Source organism: Abramis brama, assembly GCF_963993115.1.
Source record: "Abramis brama genome assembly, chromosome: 7".
In the NCBI taxonomy this organism is placed as follows: Eukaryota; Metazoa; Chordata; class Actinopteri; order Cypriniformes; family Leuciscidae; genus Abramis; species Abramis brama.
In genome coordinates, this window is record NC_139969.1 from 6,841,221 (window position 1) to 6,855,189 (window position 13,969).

At 37.7% G+C, this 13,969-nt stretch overlaps 2 long non-coding RNA genes across 2 annotated transcripts; both read right to left on the reverse strand.

Moving 5' to 3' along the window:
• Positions 1-3,863: 3,863 nt before the first annotated feature.
• LOC311087562 lies at positions 3,864-4,689 on the reverse strand. Its single transcript, XR_014607298.1, has 4 exons — positions 4,650-4,689; positions 4,306-4,347; positions 4,152-4,208; positions 3,864-4,050 (listed from the first exon to the last, which is right to left on the reverse strand). It is a non-coding gene; the product is annotated as an uncharacterized lncRNA (long non-coding RNA).
• Positions 4,690-6,260: 1,571 nt separating this feature from the next.
• On the reverse strand, positions 6,261-8,434 carry LOC311086267. Its single transcript, XR_014607033.1, has 3 exons — positions 8,236-8,434; positions 7,570-7,611; positions 6,261-7,132 (listed from the first exon to the last, which is right to left on the reverse strand). It is a non-coding gene; the product is annotated as an uncharacterized lncRNA (long non-coding RNA).
• Positions 8,435-13,969: the final 5,535 nt, after the last annotated feature.

Genomic DNA, 13,969 nt, shown 5'->3' on the forward strand with positions numbered 1-13,969 from the left:
TTTAAGAATGTTTAAGATCTGCTGATCTTACTTCCTTACATAACATCACATGAAAAACTAAGGTGAATTACACTGTATTGGGCATTCAAGGTGAACATGATGGCATCAATTTACTGATCAGAAGTTAGCTTTAAGTCAGCTGTCTAAACATTGTAATAGTCAGGGGTTTTGTTAGCCTTTGATCTTCCAACTAAGAGTTGAACTGTGTGTGAATGTTACTAGTCTTAGTTCTCGTGACCATTTGTGTTTATACCATTTGGGGAGCACAGTTGGGGGTAATTGCCTCTATTGTCTTTAGCAGTAGTCATCCCTAAAGGCTGTGTGTAAGTTCAGAACCTTAAGGGACAGCCCACTGAAATGCCTATAAAGAAACCATGTAAAGTTACATTAGTTAGACTGATTTGGGAAGAACTGCAGCCGCGTCAACGCGAAGTCCTCAATAAAGAATAACTTTGTTTGAACGTGATCCCCAACGTCTCCTGGTCTCTTGCTTCGACGAAGAAAACTTTACAACACCTCCATTCTGGTCCACAGGAGTTGATTGTTTTGGTCCCTATGTAATCAAAATTGGCAGACGGCAAGAAAAGAGATGGGGCATAATATTTAAATGTCTCACTACAAGATGCATACAGTACATCTCGACTTGCTATGCAGCATGGATGCAGATTCATTTTTACTAGCCCTCAGACTCCTTATAGCAAGGAGAGGAAAGCCTTTTGAGATCATCACCAACTTCAAGGGGGGAGAGCGTGAGCTCTCTGAAGCCTTTGCCGAAATGGAACCATCGCTCCAAGAGCAACTAGCCAAACAAAAAATTTCCTTCCAATTCAACCCACCTCACGCACCTCACTTCGGAGGAGTGTGGGAGAGGGAAATTAAATCAGTAAAGGCTGCCCTCCAAGTTGTTCTGAAAGATCACATCGTCTCAGAGGAATCCTTACCACAGTATTAATCGAAGTGGAAGGCATTGTAAATTCAAAACCCCTGGGGTACGTATCATCTGATATAGCAGATCCTGACCCTATTACCCCCAATTTGCTGCTTATGGGGCGGCGGGATGCTTCCCTACCTCAGGCTGTGTATGGACCAGAGCATGTGAGCGGAGTGGAGCGGTGAGAATCTCCGCTCATCGCTCACGGAACTGTTCACCCCTCCGCTCCCCCGCTCAAAGCTACATCAGGCCGCTCCGCTCGTTATCGCTCAGCGCTCAACGAGGTTTGCTTCGCGCTCCACTCAAATCGCCCCCCGGTCGCTCCAAAAAAGGAAAAAAATCTACATGTATATCACTTTTAGCTTAGACCACAGCCTTACCTCCTAAAGAATGAGTAACAACAACATTTTTCAAATAGAAATGTTTTATTTCAAATTACAGGCTTATGTAAGAAGGAATATAGCCTACACAAAAAGTCCTGTAAAATTAAACGAATAAATGGGCCTAATAATCTAAATAAAAATTATATAAACAAAAATATGATACATTTTTTAAAAGTTAATTAACTATAAGGCCAGAATTTTGATAAGTGAACTTCTGCGCAACGCGCACGATTAAAATTTAAATTGGCTTCCATACACACAAACTGCTGTAAAATTAAACGAATAAATGGGCCTAATAATATAAATATTATTACGGACGACACAGATTCGGCTAAATAAAACGAACCATTAGGTCTACTTGAATGAAAAAACGAATTTGTTTGAATATTACGCTATATTTAATTTACACTTTGTTACAAGTTACCGTATTCAATTTGCTAACCTTTTGTTTTCTTCCCAGCGTTTTCTTCCCCCATGTGTCTTTTGAGATTCCAAAATGAATCTTTGCTGACTGAAACGATGTCTCCACATTCGTTTTCTTGTACCACATTATCATTGTTAGTTAGTTATATTAATAGTACACATGACCTGTATGACTTCTCATTTTCCTTTTTGAAGTAGCCTACTTTTTGAACTCCATTATTGAGCCGAGTTTTGACTGAAAATAGTCTACTGTTGATGACTGTGCAAGACAGATGGATCCTGGTTTAGGTTTGACTGAGCATGCTTCAGACTCGTGGTGTGAGCGGAGCGAAATTGGAGCGGGAAATAAGGCGACGCTCCGTCCTTTTAAAAATGCCGCTCTGCGCTCTGTCCAAGATCCGCCCGCTCCCGCTCCCCGCTCGCTCCCGCTCCACTCCGCTCACATGCTCTGGTATGGACCCAGCAATCTACTTGGACGGCGCCGCTACAGACACAGCCAAGTGATCGCCGATCACTTCTGGACCCAGTTCCTCAGAGACTACTTACCCAGTCTTCAGCTTCGACAGAAGTGGCAGAACATCACACCAAATCTAGCAATCGATCAGGTTGTATTGATTGTGGACTTTCAACTTCCCAGAGCACAATGGCCTGTCGGTAGGGTAACCCGAGTCCTACCAAGCGATGACGGTGCAATAAGAGCCGTCGAAATTGACATCAAGGGCAATACATATGTCCGCCCGGTTGCTAAACTCATTGTGTTACCTGAAATGCCTAAAGTTTAGTTCGTAGCACCAGTAGTTAAGCTGGGACATTTTGTGGACTTACAAATTTCCTGTGTAAATTTGTGGGGCGGCTGTACAAAATTCCATGTATGTATCGCTGCAGCCCGGAGACCTGCAGGTGGGAGGAGCTTACGCCGCAAGTGGGAGGAGCTTATGCCGCAAGTAGGAGGGATTTCACAAATGTGCAAGTGGGAGGAGTTTACGCCGCAAGTGGGAGGAGCTTATGCGGAAATCCCAAGCCGAGGACGGCGGTGAATGAGTATGGCAGGAAGTAGCGACAGTAATGAAAATAAACAATCAAATATTACGTTCCTCATCATGGTCTGATTTCTTACAGCTTTGTTATTATTGTGTGTGTCCAATACCACTCACTGTCAATGATGAAGTCACGTCTTTACACCTTTTACCATACTTAAAGTGACGGTGTTTTAAATTCATCAGGCTGTAGGGCAGGCTTTATTCAAGCATATTTCTGAATATTAGCTACATATTCTACAATTCTACAGTATCAAGTAAATTAACATATTAAAATGTGATGCAATTGGACTCAGTGAAGTGAATGTGTAAATAGGCCTACATGAAAAACATTTGGCTAATGTAAAAAAAACAACAAAAAAAACAGTTACCATCCATCTTTACTGCATAATTTTTTTTGAAATAGCAGACTAATGTTCTTCTGTGTTACACATATATTACATTTGAATCTCAGGGTGGATAAATTATTTTTTTTCAATTAATAAAATCATGTACAAGTCACTCAGAATTGATTGCAAAAGTGTTTATTTTATTTTATTATTTTTAGTCTTTTTTTTTTGTTATTTGTAAGGACACTATATCAGCTCATTAGAACTGATCTGCATGCAGTGAAAACTGCAAAATCCAGGGTGGAAGGTTTCTGAATAAATGCCCTGGAGCTTGCCTCACTTTCCCTTCCCAGCATAACCTGGTGGATACACAAGAAGTACAATAAGAACTAGGGTTTATAGTTGACATTGAACATTTACAAACATTAAGAATAATTTCTCAGCTCTGTAGGTCCATGCCATGCAAGTGAATGGTGTCCAGACCTTTTAAACTAACATTATCAATGATGTTCTTCTTATGCATTTTATTTTTTAATGTCAATAATTACTTTCTAGCCATAAGAAGTGTGCCTGATTCTTGAAATTGTCATCCCCAACTATGTCCCTGAACCTTGAGCAAGCCAATGACAGGGGCATGTAGGCAGCATCTCCTTCTTGAAGAACAACTTCAAGAAGTATGTTCTTCAGCAACGCTCCTGCTCCTGATAACTGAAAAGATAGCAACAGTTAGCAGAGGCTGTTAAAAAATGTTAAAAAGCACATTATATAACATTATTCAACTACATTGAAGATGAAGCATGATGGAGGGTCATCGACTTTTAACAGCTCATCCTTAAAGAAAAATATAAGTGGATTAGAATTGTTCTATGATACACATTTTAAATCATCATTAAAATTGATTATGCATACCTTGCTAAAAACAGAGGGCACAACTGGGGTTTTGTCTGCTAAAATAAAGTAGGCCTAATTTAAAATTAGCTGAACAATTTTATAGTTATTTTGAAACCCAGCATAGTATATGTATTTTGTTTCATATCAAAGTTCTTACTTTCATATGCAAGTTCAGTTTTTTTTTTTTCTTCCCATAGGTTTCAGGCTTCTTCTTCTAAAAGAGGATTAGAATAAAAAAAAGTGATAAAATTATCCACAAATTTTTAATTTGACAAAAAAAAAATCAGCAAAATATAAAAAGCTGACAATACCAGCTACAACAGCTCGTGCACATCTTTCACTGATAAGTGAACCTAAAACACAATAACATGAGTTTCATATTTATTACACTGATTGTTATGAGTAATACATTTTATAAAATAATTATGATATTAAAACAAATGTTTCAATTACATTGCATTACATTGTGGATTATGCATAAAAAAGCATAACTAGCCTACAATGAAAACAAGTTTTAAAAGAAAGAAGTGCATGCATTGTACAATTAAGTTAGGAGTTGTATTCTAATATCAAATCCATTTACAAAACGTTTAAGACATACAATTTGAAAATCAATGCAGTCCTAAAACGTACAAAAATTACATTGCCACAATACCTTATTATGGTCTTCAGAATCCATAATCTGGAGAGCAAATTGTAGAAAAGGAATGCAGAAAAGATCTTGTCATGCACGTTACAGATTTTGCAATTTGTGTGCTACTAAAAAAACTACAGAAATTTATTTGGATACACTTTACCCTTATTCTTTTTTAATAAATCAAGACTAAAAACAGTGTACAAACGCCATTATTAAATTGTCTTTTTAAGAACTTATAATTCTTTTTTACAAAACTAAAAACTGTACAACAAGCTTACCCCTTCATCTTCTTCTTCTTCTTCTTGTTTAATGGCGACTAACTCCAAAGGAGCATTACCGCCACCTACTGTTACCCCTTCATCTCAACGGCACGCTGACATGTGAAAGCGGTTTTCTTCTTTGTTTTCTGATGGATCGCAACAAAACTTACACATTACCGCCACCAACTGTGGAGCATAAACCAATAGCTACTAGAACACAGGTGAAACTAAATAAACCAATCAAAATCCTCTGTAAGTATGTACAGCCCACTTGCGGCTAAAGCTCCACCCACTTGCTGCTAACCCACCCATTTGCAGCTGGCTCCGACCTCCGTTCTGAAACTTACAGGATATTTTTATAGTACAACTGTCCAAAATTCCCCGCCTCACGCATGCGCGAGTCGAACTTGTTCACACTTGCCTGACGCATGCGCAGAAAGTTTCATTCGGCAGCATCCAGTACCAAAGTTATACGGAGTTTCCTGGCATTGTTTATTTTCTTTCTAAAAGTATTTTCCTTGTGTGGTATTGCTGTGCGTTCATAACTATGTAAGTAAAAATATTTCATGTCATTGTAGATGTTTTTCATAGAGTGTCAGAGCGTGATTCAGTTTATTTTACCTCAGAAATATTATTGTCAATATACATAGCTATCGAGCACAGTGCTCGCGCGTGTACAAGTCATCCTGTTGTATTTTGTCAACTATGTTTATTCATTTGGGAGTTGCTTGTCATATGTTGATTAAAATATTTATCCGTTATTGGCATATTAGTAATGTGAAAACGAGCGCACGGGAGTGCTAGAGCAGCGCACACACATTTGTAATCTGACACCTTTTGTTAGCTGCAGCGGCAGCCCGATCTGTTTAATGTAGCTGCATTTACAATATTGCAATATGCTCTGGTTTGCTGTTACTTCATATAACTTTAACTTATCTGTGTATATTCTGTCATGTCATATTATCATTTATATTTATCATCTTTATTTTGTTCTCTCACACTGTAAACCCCAATAAGGTCATAGTACTCAAAACTTTTGTAGAAACCGATTACATAATAACTTTTGAGGTAACTAACTTAATTTTTTTAAGTTCTATTTTTTAAAAAGTTACAATCTAATCAAACTTAAAAAATTTGATTTAATTTTTATTTTTTTTAAGTGCACCGTGCTTAAAAATATTAACACTCAAAATGTTTTAATTTTTTCATACTTAATTATTTTGATCTAATGGAACTTAAATAGAAATATATTAACTCAAAAAAATATACTTTATAACCCACAAGCAAGTTAAAACTACGGTACAAAAAAAAAATACTTCAGCTGTACATTTTCTTTTTTCTTTTTATTCAGTCTTTAAATTGTTTAATACAAACATGTCAGAAATTACTAGTAAAATTACCTCTGAAATGACTCCGTGTTTTAAACAATATAATTAGGAACTGAGGATCTTAAAATGCTTAATGTAAAACGCATGGCCTACATTTTTTAAAACAGCATTAGTAACAGCCATCAAAGTGCAAATGGAATAAGTAAAAAAATAAAAGAGAATAAAAAAAAGTAAATAAATAAATAAAACATATCAAAACACAAAACCAAGACATCGAATCTGTCCTGTTAGTAAAAACCTACAAAAACAAAATATAAAAAAGGCACATCTCACATCATTTTAGGATTTAGAGCACCAAGTTGGTGTACAACCAATAATTATAAACAACAGCAGCTACGTTAGATTTTGTAGGCAAGACATAAACCGCCAAATGTAAACAGTTCCAAATGCTTTGACTAACAACAACAACAAACTATATTGTTTGTTCAACAACAAACTATAAAGTGACCATACTGGGAACCCCAAAAACACAACATGTAGGCAAGAAAATACAAGTGTATTTTCTTGTAAACAACTCTTAAGTTAGCCTACTATTTCATTAACAGGTCATTTTTTAGACTCAGTAGGCAGGGTTTAAGTGGTTTACCATCATCAAGACCCATTATGATTTTCTGGATGAATGTAAAAGTGTTAATGAGTTTCTTGGGATAGTCCAGATGTAATCATACATCAACCCAAGCAACAATGCAAATGCATCAGCCAAGTTAGGGATATCACTCATCACAACATCGTCTTCCACAACAATAGAGATGCTTGTAGGACTGAAATGCACTGGATCTGCAGTCTCTTCTGTGATTGTTGTGATAAGAGCAACAGGAGTTTCAATGATGCCTGGCTCATCTGACGACACCACCTGAAAGACACAGAGAGTGCAAATGTTAGGTTAAAGTCCTTGTGAACCGGAAGCTGCAAACGACTTTTCTCCTGTGTTGTGACGGATTTCCCAGTGAAAGGGAATATTGAACAGAGGGCAGGGATTTACTCTAGCACTCCTCTCCATCTCATAGCAGACTAACAGTTTGAGGCCAGTGGTTTAACATTTTCAACCCAAGTTGCGGATCATAAAGGGAGTGCACAGAATTCCAACATAACAGGAGAGTTAAATGAATTGTCTGACAACACAGAAAACCATTTTGTTACACTTAAGAGGGTGGCTAACTTGTTATTCACAAATAATAGCAAAAGAGATATTGTATGGCTAGATTTATATTCTAATCTGAATTTGGCGCCAAATTAAATAAACGGTGAAAAATAGGTTACAGCCTAAATTAACATTTGAGGTAGGCCTACCTTGATTTTGGCGGATGATCACTCTACTCCTTACACTTCGACCTATAATGAAAAAAAATGTTTTTAAATGTTTAATAAAAACTTGCAGAGTTCATTCGGTTACAATTATGTCTATAACCTTAACTTTGTTTGAGTAAAAGTTAAAGCTAACAGCCACTAGCTCATTTGGGCCAGAGCTGGGTGCTTAACACAAAGAGCAGCAACACACTAAAAAACCGCAATGACTATCGTTTCTGAAAAGAATTATTGACTAACGTTAGCATTATTGCCTTGACACGACATTAACAGTAAACTTACACATTATATTACCTTGTCACTAGCACGCGGGCTGACGGTGACGTTAATCGCGCACGTGCGCGCCAACGTGAAGCTCCGCGCTTAAAAAAAAAAACGAATCTAGGCTAACAGTCAAATATCACAGAGCGCTTAACACAAACAGCAGCAACACACTCAAAAACAGAAGGACTATCGCTTGCTGCAAATGGTTATTGACTAACGTTAACTTTATTGCCCTGCCACGACATTAACAGTGCACAGGACGGTCATCGCGCCCGCGCCAACTTAAATAGTCAAATATTAGTCTAACAGTCAAATATCATGTGTAACATGATATTGTTACAATATGACAACAAGCAAAGTAGTTTTAAAGTGTTTTGGTTTACTTACGAGTTATTTCATGCTTGATAAACCAGCAGCTCCACTTCGCTCGAGAGGGTAGCCATCTTGAATAGATTTTTCAGATAACGTCAGCTAGGTCCGCACGTCGTGACGTCATATCACGTGATCGACAGTAGACTTAAAAATAGTGAGTGAACCAGCGGGGTTCACTCAGAAATGCTGAGGTACACAACCATAAAAATACATTTTTGTTCATAGACAGTAATAGTTTAAAGGTGGATTAACTCAGCAAGAGCTTTTAACTGTAGTGACCTCAGTCCTTATAAGCTAGTAGTACTGTTCGGGCTTACAGTGCACAGAAACCACTTTGATACATATAACCACACAAAACCTGCAATTGTAAACCTAATAAATGTTGAAGATGGACAAGTTAACTCTGGAGTAGCTGCAGTTCTTTCTAACAGAAGAATTAGGCCAGTTGAGTTCCAACCATCCCACTGCGTGCAGAATATCCCACAACAACAACCTTTTATATGTCAAACTATCAATGGAAATTTGATTTATCAATTCATTACCACTTTAAAGGGCACCTTTTATGCACCTTTTACAATAAAATATGTAAGTTACTGATGTCCCCAGAGTGTGTTTATGAAGTTTTAGCTCAAAATACCCCATAGATAATTTTTTACAGCATGTTCAAATTGCCACTTTTTGGAGTGTTTTTTTGTGTATCCCTTTAAATGCAAATGAGCTGCTGCTCCCGGCCCCCTTTCAGGAAGAGGGTGGAGCTTCAAGAGCGTGCTCCGGCGTCAGGACAATCTCATCTCACGGAATGAAAATGTCAGAACAGAAACTGTCAGCAGCGTGTTCAGTTTGACCCGGAGTAGGATAACAATAATGTCTACAGAGCCAGAGAATATTATGCTGTATGGAGGGAGAACAGGTATAGCTTTGTTTAATTACGGTTCTAACTTATTTGTCATCTTGATTTTATCCACTATTAGTACAAGCCTGCTGTAGCGGACCCCATTCGAATGATAACCAAAAATTTACTAATGAGTTTTATGAAGTTTATTGTACTATACGCATTAAAGTCTTAAACTCATGAACTCTCTCCCTTCCATTATCACCAACATACACAAGCGAATTACACAAAAACACTCGTTACAACTACATTTACAATTACAACTTAAATTTTTTCATTATAGGGTGGTTGTGTACACACACTGCCAACACACATTTATGTTCAAACACCATGTAGAAGTGAATTATACATAATAGGTCCCCTTTAATAGTGCTGGTCTGGTCCAATCCAGCAGCGAAATCGTATAATCATGTATATCATTGGTTGGCTATTGGACCGTGTTACCGTGACTGTTATCCTGTTCCCGGATAACAGTCACGGTAACACGGTCCAATAGCCAACCAATGATATAAGCGAAGCAGACAAGCAAAATAGGCATCCAAACAGCCGTTTGAATGAGAACCAAAGCCCACTGTAACGTCCCTTGCACATTGGCCCGCACCTTAAATGTGAGATTCAGCACACACAAGAAATAAAACTAGCCAGGCCGCTAACGATCATACAGTTATGGGCTCATAATCAAAACAACAACATACCTGTTGTTTTGCGACTCACGTGGCACAGAATTAAACTTTTCACACGTTGTGATAACACGTAAAATAACACGACTGTTATTTTAAAATGTTTCCCCTTATTTATTTTTCCATGGCGACGCGTCATACTTGTCACATAAATGCCGGGGACACACTTAACGACCAGCTTGAAACATTCTAAGACTGAACTGAACACACTTATGGCGCTTTTCCACTGCATGGTACGGTACGGCTCGGTTCGGTACGGCACGCTTTGGCGCTTTTCCACTGCATGGTACGGTATGGCTCGGTTCGGTACGGCTCACTTTTGGCGCATTTCCACTGCATGGTACGGTACGGTACGGCTCGCTTCGGCTCGCTTTAAATGGTACCACCTCTGTTGAGGTTCCAAGCGTACCGTACCGATACTAAAATGTGACGTGAAAACACTGCAGATCACTGATTGGTCAGACAGAATCATCACTACCAGCGTCATTGTATTTACGACACGAGACACTAAACCCGCTAGATTTAAATAGCCAGTAGACAACAGCCAGCGCTGTAGCGCCTGTTCTAAAAGTATAAACTTCAAAAAAATAAATGGCTGAATCGTGGTCAGTGGACGAGGTGCAGACGTTCCTCTCGTTGGTTGCCAAGGAGTGGATGGGGAAACACGGAATGAAAAATTCGCATTTAATATGATGATATCATGGCAGTAGAGACGGCAACTATAACGATCAGTCCCACCCACTCTGAAGCGGTACTAACTGCAGTGGAAAAGCAACCGAGCTAAAGCGAACCGAACCGTGCCGTACCGAGTCGAGTCGTACCACGCAGTGGAAAAGCGCCATTACAGACTTGCCAACGAGTGCAGGAGATTTTAAACACAGACTGTGAACACAGACTGAACGCAACAGTTTCTGACTCGGCACGTTTGATTAGTCATACATATCAAATTACATTCATAATTGGCCTTACAGTCGTTAAGTGTGTCCCCGGCTTAACACTCCGCAGCCACAATAACAATGAATGACAGATGTATCGCTTTTATTTTGTTTTCCTTTTATTCAAAATATTCACAAACTTGCTTACCATGTCATCATCTATATGATATTCCGATTCTCAGATATGTGTAAGTGAGTGTGTTTTGACGTTTAAAAAACATTATTAATGATCTTGATCTTGGTCTATAACACAAGATTGGCACCACCATGTTTGTTTGAGCCGCAGTTGAGTCCTTTCAGTCGGATTTACAGCATGTGAATTCATCAGTTTCTCCTGAAATACATGTAAGTAAGAGGCTGGTGAACTCGGAGAAGAATAGTTAAACTTTATAGTTACTGTGTTGATATGAATAAAACACGTAGGCAAATTATATTTGAATAGATTGTTATTGATGCTTCCATAGACACCAGTGTGTATTTTACAAACGCCAAAGGTATTGTTTTACTAGTTCTTATGTGTATTTAAATGTCTGAATTATTATGTAGTTGAAAACACTGTATATTTGTGGTACATGACAAGTGCCGAGCACATCCGTCTCTGGCTTAGCGAAAGCCAATGCGCGAAAGCACAGTTTGAACATCACTGAGCATTCTAAATCCCATATGTGGGACACAGAAATAAAAATCCCATGTATGGGACTGTATGTTCAAAAGTTTAAATGTATTTCCATGAAGACAGCTAGCGTACCGCAAAATGTACTCATGAAACCCTGCATGACAAACCAAAATGCGATCACCATATGTCTATGGCGATTACGGCCAACAGCTCCCACCTTGCAGACATTAGGCTTATTTGAGATGCGCCTCGCCTGAAATTTAGGTGAGAGTGGGCAGCTGCAGTGACGGGAGGAGTGAAAAAAGTGCAGCCAAGCCGGACAGTTCTCTCTTCTCACTGTGGATCAGACACATACAAAGGCGGATATCTCAGGTTTCACGCTCTTCTTGTAGGATTCTGGCAGTGTAGACGCTGCTAAGCGTATTACTGCCCTCCACAGTGTCCAAACATAGAAAAAATTGAAAAAGCCTAAAGTCCTGCCAGTTTAACAAAGAATATATTTCTTTCTGCTCTAAACTTTCTACATTCCAGGAAAACATGCCCTACTGTCTCAAGACTCACACATTCACACAAGTCAGAGACATGCTTTCCTACAATGCACAGAAAAAAAGGTACAAAAGCTGTCACTGGGACAGTACCCTTCAAAAGGGTTCTAATATGTACCATTTAGGTACTAATATGTACACTTTTGGAGCTAATATGTACACTTTTGGTACCAATATGTACCTTTGAGGGACTAAAAGTACAGGCCAAAAGTTTGGAAACATTACTATTTTTAATGTTTTTGAAAGAAGTTTCTTCTGCTCATCAAGCCTGCATTTATTTGATCAAAAATACAGAAAAAAATGTAATATTGTGATTTATTATTACAATTTAAAATAATTCAATTTATTATACTTTAAATTATCATTTATTTCTGTGATGCAAAGCTGAATTTTCAGGATCATTACTCCAGTCTATCACATGATCCTTTAGAAATCATTCTAATATGATGATTCATTATCAAAGTTGGAAACAGTTCTGCTGCTTAATATTTTTTTCATAACATGTGATACTTTTTTAGGATACTTTGATGAATAAAAAGTAAAAAAAATAAAAAAAGAAGCAAATGTTTTAAAAATAGAAATATTTTGTAACAACAATATACACTATTGTTTTTTTTTAAATAAATTAATACTTTTATTCAGCAAGGATGTGTTAAATTGATAAAATGTGATAGTAAAGAAGATTTATATTATTAGAAAATATTTTTTTATTTTGAATAAATGCAGTTCTTTTTAACCTTTTATTTATCAAATATATTAGGCAGCAGAACTGTTTCCAACACTCATAATAAATCAGAATATTAGAATGATTTCTAAAGGATCATGTGATAGACTGGATGTCACATGTGACACTGAAGACTGGAGTAATGATGCTGAAAATTCAGCTTTGAATCACAGAAATAAATGATAATTTAAAGTATAATAAATTGAAAACCAATTATTTTAAATTGTAATAATATATCACAATATTACATTTTTTTTCTCTATTTTTGATCAAATAAATGCAGGCTTGATGAGCAGAAGAGACTTCTTTCAAAAACATTAAAAATAGTAATGTTTCCAAACTTTTGGCCTGTACTGTATGCACTCTTTAGGTATAAAGGTGTACCTTTTGAAAAGGTACCGCCACAGTGACAGCTTTTGTACCTTTTTTTCTGAGAGTGAAGAGAAGGCCTAATTTAACCCACAGTGCCCCAACCTCAATCTACAAAGTTTACCGAGTCCCTACAGGACAAAAAGGTACAGAAACATATTTTCCTAACTTCAGGTTGTATAAAAGTAGTGTCTACTCCTAATTTTCTTTTTCCCACCCTCTCTGCTAATCATTTATTAAGCCCTCTTTAATTATTTCTCTCAGTTCCACTCTACCCAATAATACAGAGACATCTTCTCTTCCTAAGCTCTCCTTTGCAATGTTGTCCACCTGCTCATTCCCCAGCGTGCCCGGGAACCCAGCAAAAACTGATGTTGTAAGCAAACCTAATTCTACAAAACACACTCAGGGTGTCATTTACAATGTCAGGACGAGCTCAAGATTGTCCTACTCTTACATTTTCCAGAGCTGCAGAAACTCTTAACATTTTCTAAGATTTCCTTCTCAGACAAGTCAGCAAACACTCCATATACCACTCCCTTGACTCCCTTCTTGCTTCCTCTAGGGACCAACATCTCCACCCTGACCACCAACTTCCCCACATCTCTAGCATCATCATACTGTGTCCTATTTTTGCAACAATATCTTAACAGTCCATTATACATGTTTTGGCCTGAAAATCCTTGCTTATCTGACTCTTAAATGGTAAACTTGAATGGGTTCAGTACCCTAAATCCTTCATCTCCTTGATAAGTTCCCTTAACTTTAAACAGTAAGACTAACTCTTCAGTTCTTCCTGTTCTCCTAACTTTATTTTCTTCCTCTCCTGACATTTCAGGTCTTTCGCTTGATGCCTCTCTCTTAGAACACTCCTTTTCCCTAACCACCGCTTGATCCATTACTAACACTTTCTTTTCTTTTCTTTTCTTTTCTTTTCTTTTCTTTTCTCTTCTATATCTATTTTTTATGCATATTCTGTGTTAGACTA